Source organism: Macrosteles quadrilineatus, unplaced genomic scaffold (assembly GCF_028750875.1).
Source record: "Macrosteles quadrilineatus isolate MER2022 unplaced genomic scaffold, UCM_ALF_1.0 Scaffold_1__1_contigs__length_201487025, whole genome shotgun sequence".
NCBI classification, from domain to species: Eukaryota; Metazoa; Arthropoda; class Insecta; order Hemiptera; family Cicadellidae; genus Macrosteles; species Macrosteles quadrilineatus.
The window spans coordinates 57,812,194-57,828,576 of record NW_026542594.1 but is presented as its reverse complement, the minus strand read 5'-3'; the positions used below and the strand labels follow the sequence as shown (position 1 = coordinate 57,828,576).

Below are 16,383 nucleotides of genomic sequence, written 5' to 3'. Positions count from 1 at the left end.
TATATATAATACGTGAAGGCGATTTCTACAAAACACTACTCCTCCGTTAATAATGGACCGATTTTTGCAAACGACGTGTCAAAATAAGGTATTTTTTTTGTAGACGCCCCCTTTCACCAATTCCTGTAATAAAAATCCTCGGGCTTTGCCCCACAGGCCATCAAAGTTGGAGTTTCTCCCATAAGATTAACATGGGGGAATCCAAATATTTAATTGTCCCCACTTATTTGAGAGAACGGCTGGGCGTAGAAACTTGGTAGAGGTGTCCAAAGAAAGGTCTTGGTCTGTAGATGAGTTATCAAAAGAAAAACTATCTGCCCCAGAATCCTTTAAAGATCCCTTTACAGAGTTGTTTACATTTTGGCCATGTTAACATTGTCTCACTCTAATTACTTTGTCTCACTCCAGATTTGCAACGTGAAGGCACGAAATAGTGAGCGCGTAACATGCAGGCAACGTCAGTATATTAAATATTTATATATAATAAGATATTTAATATATAGTATATTAAATATTTATATATTAATAAAATATTTAATAGAATTCCTATTAAATGCGCAATACGTTGGCAGCACTGGCTGTAAATCAGCTGGTCAGCTGTTATACTGTTGTATTTGTCACTTCACGTTAAATTTTATATTAAAAGTTCACTTCTGTGATAAAATAGGTTATGTTTCTTCACCAATTTATTTGTTTTATGGTAACTGTAGGAAAAGTATAATGTGCAACTCGAGTTCAAAGTACAATTGCCTCACTCGAGAAACCATTCCTCACTCGCCTACGGCTCGTGAGTAAGGATTTCTCTCGAGTGAGTCAATTGCTCACTTTTCTCACTAGCTGCACAAATAACTATTTAATGAAACAGCTGTTCATTTTTAAATTGTATTTCAAGCAACACACATTTATTGGGAGTTACTGAATTCTACCAAACAAGTATTATTTGCAATGTTATTTTCTGATTGTAAAATTGATTTTCTTCTTTATCATGTCATATTTTGCAATATAACATTCCATTACGCAAGCAGTGGAAAATCCTTTTATCACAGCAATTCTTAAATTATTTCTTATTGAACTATCTTATATCTATTGTACGCCTATGGTACGATATTGGGCCTATTGGTACGCCTGTGGTGTCTGCCTTTTTCACCACTTTTGTCTACATTTTATCATATTATTCAACACATATGAAATATTTATGAAGAAATATCTGCTCTTATCGTGTCTAATAAAATCCAAACGTAGAAACTTTGTCTAAAATGGTACCCATCTTGACAAATTATTTGCACCTGCCTATATTACAGACTTTGGCACGGTTTGGTAACGTTATTGAAGATAACACGACATTTTGGCTGTAAAATATGGTACAGAGAGAAAATACGTTTTAAGCAGCTACTGTCATGACAGAAAGGTCATATTCCTTTTAAACTAGATCACATAATTCTTTATAAGATACATTGATTAACCATATGTAAACGTCAATATATACGTAACAGCCAATTTACAGTATTTTTGCTTTTTGGAAATGTCCCATTGCTATGTCATTTGCATTATTTGTTGCCTATGAAGCCGCACGACCATATAAACGAGGAGGCCCCTAACAGTACAAGAATAAAAGCCAACTTCACTTCAAGTATTCCACTACATCAAACATTCCGTAGAGAGATTATATTGACAACTTTATGTTATTTATAAGGCTGAGACAACTAACTGACATCCCCCATGTCAAGGAATTCCAGCTTTAACAGTAACCCCACAATCAATAATTTCTCAAAACTATGCTAGAGGGTTCATTCATTGGCACAGAAGTACGATATGAACTGACGCGACGTGACGAAGGAAAAATCAAACTTACGCTGTAACGGATATACCTCCCTTTGAAGTTAGAATATGTCTTCCAAAAAAGTTTTCTTTTGAAATAAAATCATATGATGAAATCACGAAAGTGTTTAACTACAAAAGATCCATCAATACGATTTTAATACTATTTAAACGTTCTTCCAAAGGAAGATATACCATATAACATACTAATAATAACTCCGATGACGTACGGTATGGGGAATATTTTATTCATTGAATGATCAACCAAATTTGGCAACTAACGCAATTAATGTCATTATTGTTTTTACACTTATTGCTAAATGTTCAAAATATGTATATTTCACCCAATTTATCGCAGTTAGATGAATTAACGTAAGCCTTGAAAGTAACCGTCGATTTCGACGGGTTTCACCTAGTATAATGTAATTTTCAGAATCTATATATTAATTTGAAACTGTTTTTCTTTCTATTTTGAGAGAACGGCTGGGTGTAGAAACTCGGTAGAGGTGTCTAAAGAAAGGTCTTGGTCTGTAGATGAGCCATCAAAAGAGAAACATGGTGAATTCCCTTGGGGCTCTGCCCCAGTGGCCTTTAAATTCCCATCCCATGTTATTCTTAAGGAGGAAAACGGGGTTTTTGTCACAGCTAATTTGAGAGAACGGCTGGGCATAGAAACTTGGTAGGGGTCTCTAAAGAAAGGTCTTGGTCTGTAGATGAGCCATCAAAAGAGGAACGAGGTAAATTCCCTTGGGGCTCTGCCCCAGAAGCCTTTAAAGTTGCCTCTTCAGATTTGTTTACATTACGACCATATGCATAATTCTACACTACTTTTTAACGAAACAGCTGTTAATATTTAAATTGTGATTTATTGAATTTGTCAAAATGAAGTACAGTATTTGCAATGGGTTTTTATGATTTTAAATTGGATTTTCTTCTGCATTGTGTCATGTTTTGCAATATAATATTCTATTACCAAATCAGTGGAAAATGCTAATATCATAGTAACTCTTAAAATTATTTCTTTTGGAGTTAACTTATATCTATTGCATGGGTTGGTTTCTGCATTTTTTACCACTTTTTGGAGATTGTCCGTAGGTGATATTCGTTGGCATATTGCACCTGTAGACGAAACTTGGGTTGGTGTAATTATTACAATGGAAAAGAGCGAGAAATCCTGGACAATTTGATAAAGGCTAAAAATAAAACTAAATTAACACTGTTCTACATTTCTTGAGCAATCATTGAAATAACCGATTTGCAAACAATGGAAACATAGAAAATGTCATAGAACACAACCAAGTAGAAGAAATAAAAATAATTTTTTTTTTCATTTATAATCGTTGTCATAGACAACCTAATGCGGCTATGAGAGGGAAAAATTTGTAGAAGACACAAAAAAAACCAGATAAGCTTTTTGAAAAAAGATTTTGATTATATTTAACTGTTGTGTAGATCGTGAGTATTTCCATAATCTTTGAGTCGCCTTTAATGCTTCGCAATTGCTCGAATTCGAGCAACAGGTACACTAGTGCTCATTAAATTTACAATAGTAGACTAATAGGACAGAGTCACTGAGATGAAACATCTGTATAAGCATTTATTCTGCAATGGAAGTTTTCCCATCTTTAGTGGACGATAATCAGGAAATTCACAACCGGATAATGAACACAGATGTGCTAATCAGAGGAACGTTGTTTTTTAAAGTTACTGTTGGTGCTACGGGCAAACAAACTTGGCTGTGTATCAGGGAAAATGGAGAATGTTTTGAGAAAAAAAAACTCAAGTAATTGGCATGAAGTAGAAGGCAACTTTTGAACCGTTAAGGAACAGATATTTAAGTTGCGTTTGGTATTGTTTGTTTTACAATTATGTTGTAGGGTGAGTGCACCAGTGAATGACCACCCCCTAGTGAATGACCGATTTGTATAAAAAACATCATATCAGGCTTTCTGTTTTTCCTAGTCTATCACAAACAGTTTTAAAAGTAATTTTGAGGTCTTATTAATGTACACTCTTTGATTTATTAAAAAAGAAAGTGTCAATCATCATTTTGTAACATAAACAAAATTAGATGTTTCAAAGCAGTTCATTATTAAGCTTCCCACTATGGCGTCTCGCCCAAACATGGTTGGTTGTAATTTGTCATGGTTCCTTAATTATTGATTGGAACTGTAAGATATTACATGTAATTCACAGTTAACATGTTAAGGTATAATTCTGTACTCATTTAAAGATCAAAATCCTAACCAATCGTATATTTAAACAGCCGGTCAATTACTGGTTCACAGATTAGGGTATAACCAGTGAATGACCATTTTGTTCATTAACTCGATTTTAGTCAATTTTCTTTATTGATATTGATGACAATGTTTTCTGATGGAGTAAGCTATTGCTAGGAAACACAAAATCTCATAAGAAATTATGTGGATACACTACAACCAAAGTTTGAATGCGAGTTAAATCTTACAGTCAATTCCTAGATAAAAAGTGATCCTTCACTAGAACCAATATTTTAACGATCCTGATATTGTTATTTTTCACTACAGGGTTTACAGCTTCGATGCAAAAATCTAGAACGGGGGTCATTCGGTGAAAAGGAGGAGGTTTAATGCAATTTTAAAATTGTTATATAATATGCGGTCATTCACTGGTGCGGTGATTTATGGGCAAAAAATTTTATTTTTCGATACTTTTTTTTAACATAATGTATTAAGTTATATCATCGGGAAGTACAGGGAAATATGGGCAATACATTTTAACGATTTCGTACAATGTAGCTTAGTAGTATATTTTCCCATGTCGTTTACAAGTAGAAAGTCAACCTTAAACGGTCATTCACTGGTGCACTCGCCCTAGTTTGTGTGTAAATAGCTAAACATTTTTTTGGTGTTCAAAATTATTTTTAAAATGAAAGATCATTTGGCTGTGTTATTTTTCATTGGCATGTATTTAAGCACTACAACCAACTGATTGGTACACTTAACTTGGTTTTGGGTTTTCGGTGAACACATTTACAACATTTAAAGTGTAGTATCTACATTTATTTTAGAAGAAGTATTTCCTTATGCTTTTAAAAAGTCTTAGTCTTAGGTTAAATGCACCATGTAACACCTTAAACAATATTCAATGTATTCAAAAATAAAAACACTAGTTTATTACTGTATTACAAAACATAACATAATATGGATGTTGATCCTAATAGATCCATAATATCCTTATAATAAATCTCACAAGTATTAAAAAATTACAATAAACCCTATTCAAGCACAATTTGTAATGCAGCTATTACTATATTATAAGCAAATACTTGTTATTTTAAAGTAATGCGACTTTGGGCATTCCATGTCTTTCAAGAGAAACTCTTAAATTTAAGAACGAAAAAGCAAAGAAACCGTAGGTTTTTATACATAATCTTAAAGGTTATGTATAAACGGTTATGTATAAAACTTAAGAAGTTTTTAGTAATACTGTAGTTGACACTCGATAGTCCATTTTAACGTAGACAAACCTTTCAAAAATTTTTGCATTTCTCTCAAAAATCCCAAATTCAAAGTTCCGTTGCAGAATAAAGGCTTATACAGATGTTTCATCTCAATGAGTCTATACTATTAGGCTTACTATTGTAAATTTAATGAGAATTCTGAAAATTAAGTCTAAATAAAAACAATTTTTAGTGCACTTATGGCCATTTTATGTAAGAAAATACAAATATTTTGAAAAATATTAATTTGTCTGCTTTTCCCTACCAGTGAGGTATGGAAATTTAAATTAGTGCCATTTTGTCACCAATACTAAGTAATTTAACACATACAAATGTTAAACACTAACTTCGTTCCATCCTGTATATAAATGTCAAACTTCAGTATGATAAAAGTATTAATATAGAAAAGTAATTACTTGATTGACTGTTTTAAAATAAAATTTCCCCAAATGTTTAGTGGCTGATCTTTCTTAGAATGATTTTCACAATCAGATGCCGTTGTGATTGTTACTTTTTAGGTTCATGAAAAGATGAGTGTGTGAGTCTCTTAAATAAATCCACCAAATAAATCCCTAAACCAGCCCTTGGAGTTGCCAACTTACATGGCAAAGCTATAGAAATGTGTATTTTGAGTTGAGTGTAGAAAAGAGTAACATGGGAGCACATTTGCACACATGTAATATGAAGATCTTTGTTTGAACATTTCTGATAAGTAAAGTAGTAATGGTGGCATACAGGTCCAGTTATTGGCACTCGCTCTTTTCCAGTACTGCATCACTTTACTAAGCTTTAATGGAGTTTAGTTATGCAAAATTTTACCTATTGCTAGATTTAGTAAATGTTTCTTTGGATCTAGACCGTAAGTCTAACATAAAGGTATTTTAAAAAATATTTTAAGATTAAGAACCATTGTTTTATTATTTAATACATTATAATTTAGTTTCAATTAGGTATTTATTTACAAAGAGATGATAAGCTACTTATTTTGTTTACAAACAATCCTGCTATTTTCTATCTACTTAAATAAAAACATGTTTATCACAACAATACAATAATAATAAACGGTATCAGCAATCTGACATATACTTTCTCCCATTAGCTTGTCAACAACCTTTATCATGGGTAAGCGATGAGAGTAACTATGGTATTTAATAGGTAAAATCTCAAGGGTTTCATTAACTTTTGATCAGTAATTTTATCAGGAATGAAGGGATTCACTATTTTGTATAGAATTATAAGTACCATAACAGAAGGATTTCAATCAGAATCGGTTTTTTTTTTCAAAAAATCCATTTTTTTGTTTTTTTAAATTGGTTTTTTGGGAAAATAACATAAGTTACAATAACTTTTGAACCATAATTTTTACAGCAATGGGGGTTGCACTATGTTGTTTGGAATTATAAGTATTATCACATACTAATTTCAATCTAAACAGGATTCTTTCCAAAATATGATTTTCTCTTATTTTATAGGTTTTTTTATGGGAAAATAACATAATTTACAATAACTTTTGAACCGTAATATTTACAGAAATGGGAGTTCTACCATTTTGTTCAGAATTTAAAGGCCTGCAACATTACTAAATTTTTATCAAAATCGTTCGGGCCATTTTTTAGATAATCCTATTTTTACGTTGTTTTATGGGTGTTTATAGGAAAATCGACATTAAAAATCAAAATTTCAAAAAAATAAAAAAAAACACCTGGAGATACCATGGATTAGTAGGGGAGAGCGGGGCTATACCGTACACATAAGGGAGGTTCGTAGTTACATCGCAAATTACGAAGTAAAAGTAATGTAAACACAAGCAATATATAATTTAATTATTTGGCTACTGATTGTATACTAACATTTTGGAACTATTGCATTTTTTACATGTAATAATTTTTAATTAAAAAAAGTTACCTTGTACGAAATAGCCCCGGGGGGTGGGGCTATTCCGTACAGTTCAAAAATCATTTATTTAGGTTAGTAATATAATAGTACTGCAACAAATTACTGTACACACACTTTTTATTACTATAAAGGTTGTAGTTAAGAAACAGTGTATTACAATTTAAACATTTTAGAAGAAATTTCATTTCAAAAATCAACCTTCATGAAAATCATGAAGTTTATGAAAAAAGTTATAAAATTTCATCTCTAAATCAAAAGAAAGAAGAAAAGTCCACAAATGTAGTTCTCTGCAGACTCCGCAGCACTGCAAGCTGAATGGCCCACCCTGAACATGAGCAGCACCCTGTACCAGAGCTGTACGGTTTAGCCCCAATCTGTACCTCGTGGGAATTTATAAACAAGTCAAATTCTATCACTTAACCAATCATCGCTAATAACCAAAAGAAGGCTTATGAGATGTAGTTTATTATGATCTCACAGTTATAGACAACGATAAAAGCTACTTCACTAACTTTTTATTTAGTACTGGACGAAAATTAGAAGCAAGTGAGTAGAAACATGTTTTTTTACTGAGATATTGAAACTAGCACACATAGCAAAACGATGCAGATACTGTAAACTTGCGCATTCTGCTGCTAAATAGCAGCACTTGTCGGGATCACCTAGCACCTAGCTTGAAATCTAGGCCAAAAAAATGGGTGTACGGTTTAGCCTCGCTGTACGGTTCAGGCCCGCTCTCCCCTACCTACATACCAAATTCCATAAAAAACGGACTACAGGGTACATCCAGACACACACACACACACACACACACACTCACAGACATGACTTTGAAAACCACTTTTTTGGGTCCAGGGGGACCCAAAATGGATATATCCACTCAAAACTCAAACTCGAAAATTTTGACGAAAACAATACTTTCTCCATATACCAGTAGGGGGATAAAGTAATCTATATATATAAAATCCAATGTATGTATGTTTGTCCTTTAAGGACTTCGAAACCGCACGACAGATTGTAATGAAACTTTCAGGCATTATTAAGCATTATTCAAGGATGGTTTGTGTGAAGTTTGGTGTAGATCCGTCAAAAGGGCTCCGCCCCAGTGGCTCTGGAGTTTCCCATGTTAACCTTATGAGAACTCATATTTAAATGGAATTAAAGGATCTTAACAGCTGGTTCACCTAAGCAATTTGATTCTGGGATGTTCAATAGCATAAAAAATTTAATAAGTTTACCAACAGGGTGCATATACTATTTTTTTTTTTTTATTTATGACAACAGCTAATTTGCAACCAGAAGGTGAGTGAGCGTAGCGAACGAACTTCAACCTGGAGGCGAGTTAGCGTAGCGAACGAGCTAACCTGAAGGCAAGTGAGCGCAGCGAACGAGCTCCAACCTAAAGGTGAGTGAGCGTAGCGAACAAACTTCAACTAGGATCTTGAAAATGAACAAGCATTTGACATAAAACCACATTAGGACAGGATGACGTCTGTCGGGCCAGCTAGTATATATACAGGGTGACAAAAAAGTCTGGAAACGGCTTGATATCTTTTTAACTAAATTCGTTAGAAAATTCAGACCTTTCACATCAACTTGTATGTATGAAAACTACTTTTTGCAAGCATTGCCATTTTTGTACCTTCACCAGGGGACGGCCCATGAGGAGTAGGTAGGTACATAATCTTTAATGTAAGCGTAGGTTGATATGCACATCATTTTAAAGGTCTGGTCAAGTGGAGTTCATTGCCGGAAACTGTGTCAAAAAAGGTTCATCCACTACAAAATGGCGGCATTTCAAAGTTCTTGCGGAATATACCTGCACAGGCCTTAGTAATGGTAAATACTCTTAGTCAAAATTAGCCGGGAAATCTGAAACCCGGTTAAATTTGTTTTGAAGATTGAATAAATTTAGTCTTTGAGCTAGTTGACTTTAAAATACAGTTTCAGCTCTCAAGATAATGTTTAATACGAGTATTTACCAATGCTAAGGCCTGTAAAGGTATATTCCACAAGAACTTTGAAATGCCGCCATTTTGTAACGAATGAACCTTTTGAGATGCAGTTTCCGGCAATGAACTCCACTTGACCAGACCTTTAAAATGATGTGCATATCAACCTATGCTTACATTAAAGATGGAAAAAGTAGTTTTTATAGATGTAAGTTGATGTGAAAAGTTTGAATTTTCTAACGGATTTAGTTAAAAAGATATTAAGCCGTTTCCAGACTTTTTTGTCACCCTGTATATAAAATCCAATGTATGTATGTTTGTTTGTTTGTCCTTTATGGACTCCGAAGCCGCTCGACAGATTGTAATGAAACTTTCAGGCATTATTAAGCATAATTCAAGGATGGTTTGTGTGAAGTTTGGTGCAGATCCGTCAAAAGGGCTCCGCCCCAGTGGCTCTGGAGTTTACCATGTTAACCTTATATGAGTACTCATATTTAAATGGAATTAAAGAATCTTAACAGCTGGTTCAACTTAACAATTTGATTCTGTGATGTTCAATAGCATTAAAAAGTTAATAGGTTTGCCAACAGGGTGCAGCACTATTGTTTTTTTTTTTTTATTTATGACAACAGCTAATTTGCAACCAAAAGGTGAGTGAGCGTAGTGAACGAACTTCAACCTGGAGGCGAGTTAGTGTAGCGAACGAGCTAACTTGAAGGCAAGTGAGCACAGCGAACGAGCTCTCACCTAAAGGTGAGTGAGCGTAGCGAACGAACTTCAACCAGGACGTGATTGAGCCATGCGAAGGAGCTCATCTTGAAAATGAACGAGCATTGACATAAAACCACATTAGAACAGGACGACGTCTGTTGGGCCAGCTAGTAAAATATATAAGTTACCACAATGTAGCAAAGTAGGCCTATTCTTTTATTTAGGGCATTTTGTTATAATATAATTATTATGACTGCCAAAACTGTAATTTTGTCTTTTGGAGCATAAACTTTCATGATAGTATCCCTAGTGGAAGAGATCAATATCAATACAAAAATTGTATATTGATACGTATTTATACGTATGTGTATTTGGGCCAATACACATCAATACAAGTAAATAGGATCCGATTCATTAGCTTATTTGAAAATAATTTGTAGCTTGTTAAAAAACCATTTTTAATTTGTTTCAAAACCTTAAATAATATCAACTATGCACTAAAAATAAAATAAAAATTAAAAAGTAAAAAAATTCTTGGCAAAAAGTTCAGTGGATTCCCGGGATTTGAACCGGGGACTCCAGCATGGAAGCCGGGTGTCTTAACCATTACACAACAGACGCTTCATGTTGAATTGGCGAGAAGCTGTTTTAGGCCTCATAATTTAACTTGAAAAAGATTTTCAATGGCATTTGTGTCATTTCAAGCATGTACCTATATGCTTTAACATGTTTCAAGTTTCAAAACTGTTTTATTACCAGTTCAAACTGTTTTCTTGCTACTTGGGTGATATGAATAGTGTCAATACAATTTATTTTTCTTGATTTCTAGAAATAAGGAATTCAATAATGAATTTGTGAGGGATTTTTATCCCTAACAATAACCCAATAAGCAAAAAAATTGAGTTGTCGAAAGCTGTATTACAATAATTGTTGTATAACAATTTTAAAACATTTTGATTTAAACTTCATATTACAACAATTTTGATATAAGATTGAAACAATTTTAAAATTGTTTAACAATAAGTTTTTTTGGAGTTGAAAAAAATAAGTTTCAATACGAGCTGTAGGCTAACTGTTTTACAACAATTTTAAAATTGTTTTACAACCACTTTTTTGAAGTTTAAGAAAATCAGTTTTAACACAAGTTGTAACTGTTTTACAACAATTTTAATGTTAAGCAATCAGTTTTTGGCAGTTTAAAAAATAAGTTTTAATACAAGTTGTAACTGTTTTACAACAATTTTAATATTATATATTTTTTAATTACCTATTGAGTTTTAGGTACCGTACCTCAGCTAACGCCTATGACCTAGAACTAGAGTTTTTCCTTTTTTCAAAAAATAACATTTTTATTACTGTTTATTTCACAAAGGTTACATTGGTATTTTGTATAATCCAAAATGTTCATATGTGATACATTTTAGAGATATTTTGCATTTTATTTATCCGTATTGATGTCTATTGATTTATATTTACATCTAACATATTTAAAAAATATTCTCTATATTGATATCAATGAACGATTTGTTTGCTCAAATGATCTATATTGATATATTTTATGTTTATAGATGTCTATTGATATGTATTGGTTAAGTTTTCAGTGATGTCTATTTGTTTGTATTTACTTGTAATGATATCCATGAACATTGATATCACTAAGCATCTAGTGATATCAATAGATTTTTTCTATTGATTTCTATTGATGTCTTCCACTAGGGATATTTAATAACTAGGGCCTAAAGTGACTATTTTTGACCTCAGTACAAGTTTTAAGATCGAGGCAAACTTTTTGCCCATGTGATGAACTATATTTGTGATGAGGAAAGCGTATAGGGACCTCTTGTCGGGAATTTTTGATTCTTGACTTATAGCACAGTCAGTTAATAATTAATTAAATACTTATAGCTAACTAAAAAAGGAGATATATAGGCCTACAATACTTGTTAAAAAAAAAAATTACAACTGAAGAATCTTATTGTTAAAAAAATCTTCCAAACTATAAAATGGGTTATTGGTCAGCCAACAATAAAAATGTATTCTTGAAATCCTTTATAGTATATAATTTAATTATGGATTCAAGAAAGTTATACACTTTAAGTGACAAAACTATGTGACTATTTAGAGTTTTACGTAAACGATGGAATTCTATTGAGGTATGGTTCTTATTTCTGGTATTATGATTATGAGTATTGTGTCTAAATTTTAAAAGATGTTGATTTTCCAAGATATAAACTATTAAGTCATAAATATACACGTTAATAATAGTAGGAATTTGAAGATTTTTAAAAAGTGGTTTGCTGTGGTCTCTCGAGCCTTTATTAGAGATAACTCTAACCGCTTTCTTTTGCCAAATAAGAATTTCCTCTACCCTAGCACAATTGCCCCAAAAAATCAGCCCATACCTGAAAATGGATTGAAAATATGAAAAATATGCTGTTCGGACATAATTTAGTGGAATGCATTTTTTCAGACGGCCTAGTAAAAATATTACACGAGGAAGTCTGGTATTTAAATAATCTATATGTGAATCCCATGTTAGCTGACTATCTACATATATTCCCAAGAACTTTGCTGAAAAAACTGTATTGACCTTACCACTGCTCTCAACAACTCTCTTGAATTATTATTTAAGGAAAATATTAATTTTTGTGATTTTTCTTTGTTGTGTTTCGTTGTTACATATTTAAATTCCGAATCACTTGGAGCAGGTCCTATGCATCTATGATTTTTTTTTTTAGTTATAGGACTTTGAAATTATGTTATAAAAAAGGGTTATTTTGAGAAAAACAATTTTGAAAATTTCAAATAGGTACGCAAATAGTTTTTTTTTTATTATTCAAGAAACAATTTTTTGTATCAAAAGAAAGCTTATAATGTCCTCTTTGGAGGCAATACAAACTTTTGTCTCAACGTATGGTTGTTATCATTTAAATAATTGTTTTATCGAAGCATGTCGTGAAAATCACATTTCAGAAAAGGGTCCTCTTGTCGGCCCTATTTCTCCTTAAGATAAAAAAAGGTACCTCTTGTCGGGACTGCAAAATTTGTTCTCTGTAAACTGAACTTTTTTGTAGTTCTCTAAATTTCCACTAGAATGCAGGACAATTCATTTTTTGGACTAAAGTCTATAAAGTGAATATTAGAAATGGGACCACTTGTCGTTATGGCGAAATAACATTGAGCGACAAGAGGTACCTTTTCTCAGACTGTGCAGAAGCTAACAAAATGATTTATTTTGACCTTTTACATCTTCAATTTGATATTTTAACAGATACTGTCCTGTTCTATGTTAAATGAGGTATAACAATCGATAAAACAACAAATTTCGCTATTTTCGACCTTATAATTACTTATATCGGCCGTACTGAAAATTTTCCATCGCCGACAAGAGGTCCCTTTACGCTTTCAACATCACATTTTTTGTCATATTGCACCATTATTTGAACAAACTGTTACTGTTACTGTACTAAAATAGTTTTTACTAGCAGAGTACCTGTGCTTCATACGGGTTTGGCTTATAAGTATAAAATGCTTATTGTAGTTATACTTAAGGTATGCGTTTGCATTGGGGAGGATATATTAATATATTATAAAAAAATCGCAAGATATCACAAATTATTCATAAAATTAAAAACATAAACATAACTGAATACAATCTTACTTTGACAGTTCTCATTGCGCATCACAGTTTTTTGTTGCTGCTTAGTTCAAATAAGCTTTTTTCATAAATGCAAAAAAAAAATAATAGTGCTACACCCAGTTGGTAAATCTTGCATCTCAACATGGTCTTACAGCATAGAAAAATCCAGCTTTCCCATATTACTTCCAACATAAAACCTATATTGACTGGGCTAGAAGGTGACTTAACACATGTTTAGTTAGTCTGCTACACCGTAATAGCTATAAGCTTCAGACTTTTCTGTAAACAACATAGAGTTATAAATATTTAAGCTCCTAACCGCCTTTTGTTTACCGGTATCCGTTTCCTAATATTTTTCATATGAAAAAATGCATCCATAAAAGGATATGGATATGAATTACATCAGTTTCGTGTGGTTAATTTGGTGGTATGATTTGACCTTACTTTTAAAAACTGAGCTAATCTAATTTAATAGGTATATGGAAAAAGAAAAAATACAAACTTATGAAATTTTTAATATTTAACTTTGGAAATTCATTGTATTACATGCATTGATTGGAAATTCATGCATCACATATTAAATTGTTTAAAGTAATGTATTTTTTCTTACCTATAACAATCCTACAACACAAAAATACTCTGGCAAATGTTTAGTCAGTTAACAATTCACTATAAAACACCTTGACACCAATGGCAAAGCTATCCATCATATGAGGTCAATAAATCATTTATCAACTCCTGCGTCTCAACATATCCTAAAGTCACTAAGTTCTTGTAGTACTCACACTGCAATGTCTGCTCCTATCATTAGGTAAGAGTGACATTCTGAAACAACCCCCTTGAACCTTCCCTTTAATTGAGCTTATAAGCAAAATAATCTATCAGATATCAGCGCAAATGTTTCTTTAGAGTACAGTTACTATATTTCAAACAGCTCATTGCAGAGCTGGACTTGCAGCTTTATAGTAAACGATTTTGAAAAATACGAAACACTCTTATTAAGTTGTGATTTAAACATTTTAGTAAACTGAATTACCTTACCAAAAATATCTTCAATTAAGTCCTAAGATCATCGAGAGGCCTACAACTGGGGTAGGCCTACAGTAACTACTTTAGTTATTATTACTTTTGGCATAATGTTTTACTCTTATTATGTTTTATTGCTTACAAAGTGAAAACTTTACAGAATTTGTTTAAACAAAGTAAATAACAAATTATAAAGTCCTTTTTTACCTAAAAAATGTCAAATATACCCAGATCTTGTTAATAATTACGTGCCTAAAATGCACCCATCAACTAAATCTCCAGGTGAAATATTTTGGAAAATAATCTCAAACAAACATTTATATTTTCAGATTTACCGGTGGGAACATTTTGATACTACTATACCACATTCTAAGTCAACGCATTCTGCATTGAAATTTGATGTTAATATATGATCTTTGTTTTTGTTGAGTTTTTGTAAAAATTTTTAATTTTGAGTTTTTGGTGGATATATCTGTTTTGTTTTGGGTCCCCCTGAACCCAAAAAGTGGTTTTGGAAGTGATGTGTGTGGATATGTACAGGGCTACACCCCACAGGTGTTGTGGCGTGATTTTTTATGAAATTTGGTATTTTAAAGGGGCAATTCCCCCCCCCTCCTGAGACTTTGGGAAATAAATCTAGTTAAAATACTATAGTTTTAAATTACAATACCCCCGCCGCAGCAAACCTGCAGACTAAGCGAATTTCCATTAACCTGATTGGATTTACACTAAAATGCCTCCATAAAAATAGCATGTTTATTTCCTATTTAAATAGAATTAGTTTAACGAGTACCTAGGTTTGCTGCAACAGGGAGGGTAAAAAAGATTTTTTTTTTATAAAATGATAATAGTTTAGTAAGAAATAAAAGTATTTTCCAAAATCGATCAAAATATGTTCATAAACAAGCAAACTACAACAGTTGACTTATTCTCCATAAGAATTAACATGGGAATTTTCAAATTAAAATTTTTTTGAATTTTCTCCATAACAATTAGGCGCATAATAACGCTTCAATATACTAAATTATTTGTTTTTTAAGCTCTACAAAATGGTTTAAAAAGAAATTGTGAAATTTTGTGTTTTTAGGGTCAAAAATGGGAAAAGCCTATTTTTACCCCATAAAACCCCCCATTCCCATAGTCCGATCATGCTGGTTCGCGAACTCATTCAAGTTTATCCCGCCTTACACCTTCAAACCAAATTTTATCAAAATCGGACAAAAATTACTCAAGTTATCGTGCGGATGGACACACACACACACATATATATATATATATATAGATATATAAAAATTTGAACGAATGGTGTTTTTGGCCTCTGGGGACATCAAAATGAAAAAGTAAATCGGTCCTGGGCTTAGGTCTTACCATGAGACCTACGGTAATAGCTACTTCCCTATAGGGAAATTCGCTAAAAAGTGATAATGTTTTTGTCTCTAGATTACCTAAAAACATGAGTTTTCAGTTCAAATTTTCCTGTACCCTCCCTTTACTCCATACCCCCTAGACCTCCCCCCCCTGAAGTTTTCCCTTACAATCCAACTTGCCCCCTCCCCCGCGAAATCATGCCCTGGATCCGCCAATGATGCTTCACATATCAGTTCTAACGAACTTAAACAGTAAATTATGCCTCCTATGCTGATGATGCAAATTTAATAGTTTCTGGTAGATCAAAAAATGACATTGAACATACAGGCAATTAGTAGCCTTGAATACTCGGCATCGGAACTACCGTACCCAGCCATCCAGAGGCATAATTTAGAGTTTTACAATAAAAAACCCACTGCTGCAGGTACTAGGTTTTTTATTGTCTGCCTAAAGATATAATGAAAATTAATAATATTAAGACATTAGAAATG

The 16,383-nt window shown here is 32.6% G+C and overlaps 1 protein-coding gene across 1 annotated transcript in view; it reads left to right on the top strand.

Annotated features, from left to right (window-relative positions):
• The first annotated feature begins 6,070 nt into the window (after positions 1 to 6,070).
• LOC128997283 (facilitated trehalose transporter Tret1-2 homolog) overlaps positions 6,071 to 16,383 on the top strand; it is a 48,820-nt gene continuing 38,507 nt past the window's right edge. Inside the window, exon 1 of the mRNA XM_054422908.1 lies at positions 6,071 to 6,158. The gene's annotated coding sequence lies outside the window, so the exon portion shown is untranslated. The remainder of the gene's footprint in view (positions 6,159 to 16,383) is intronic.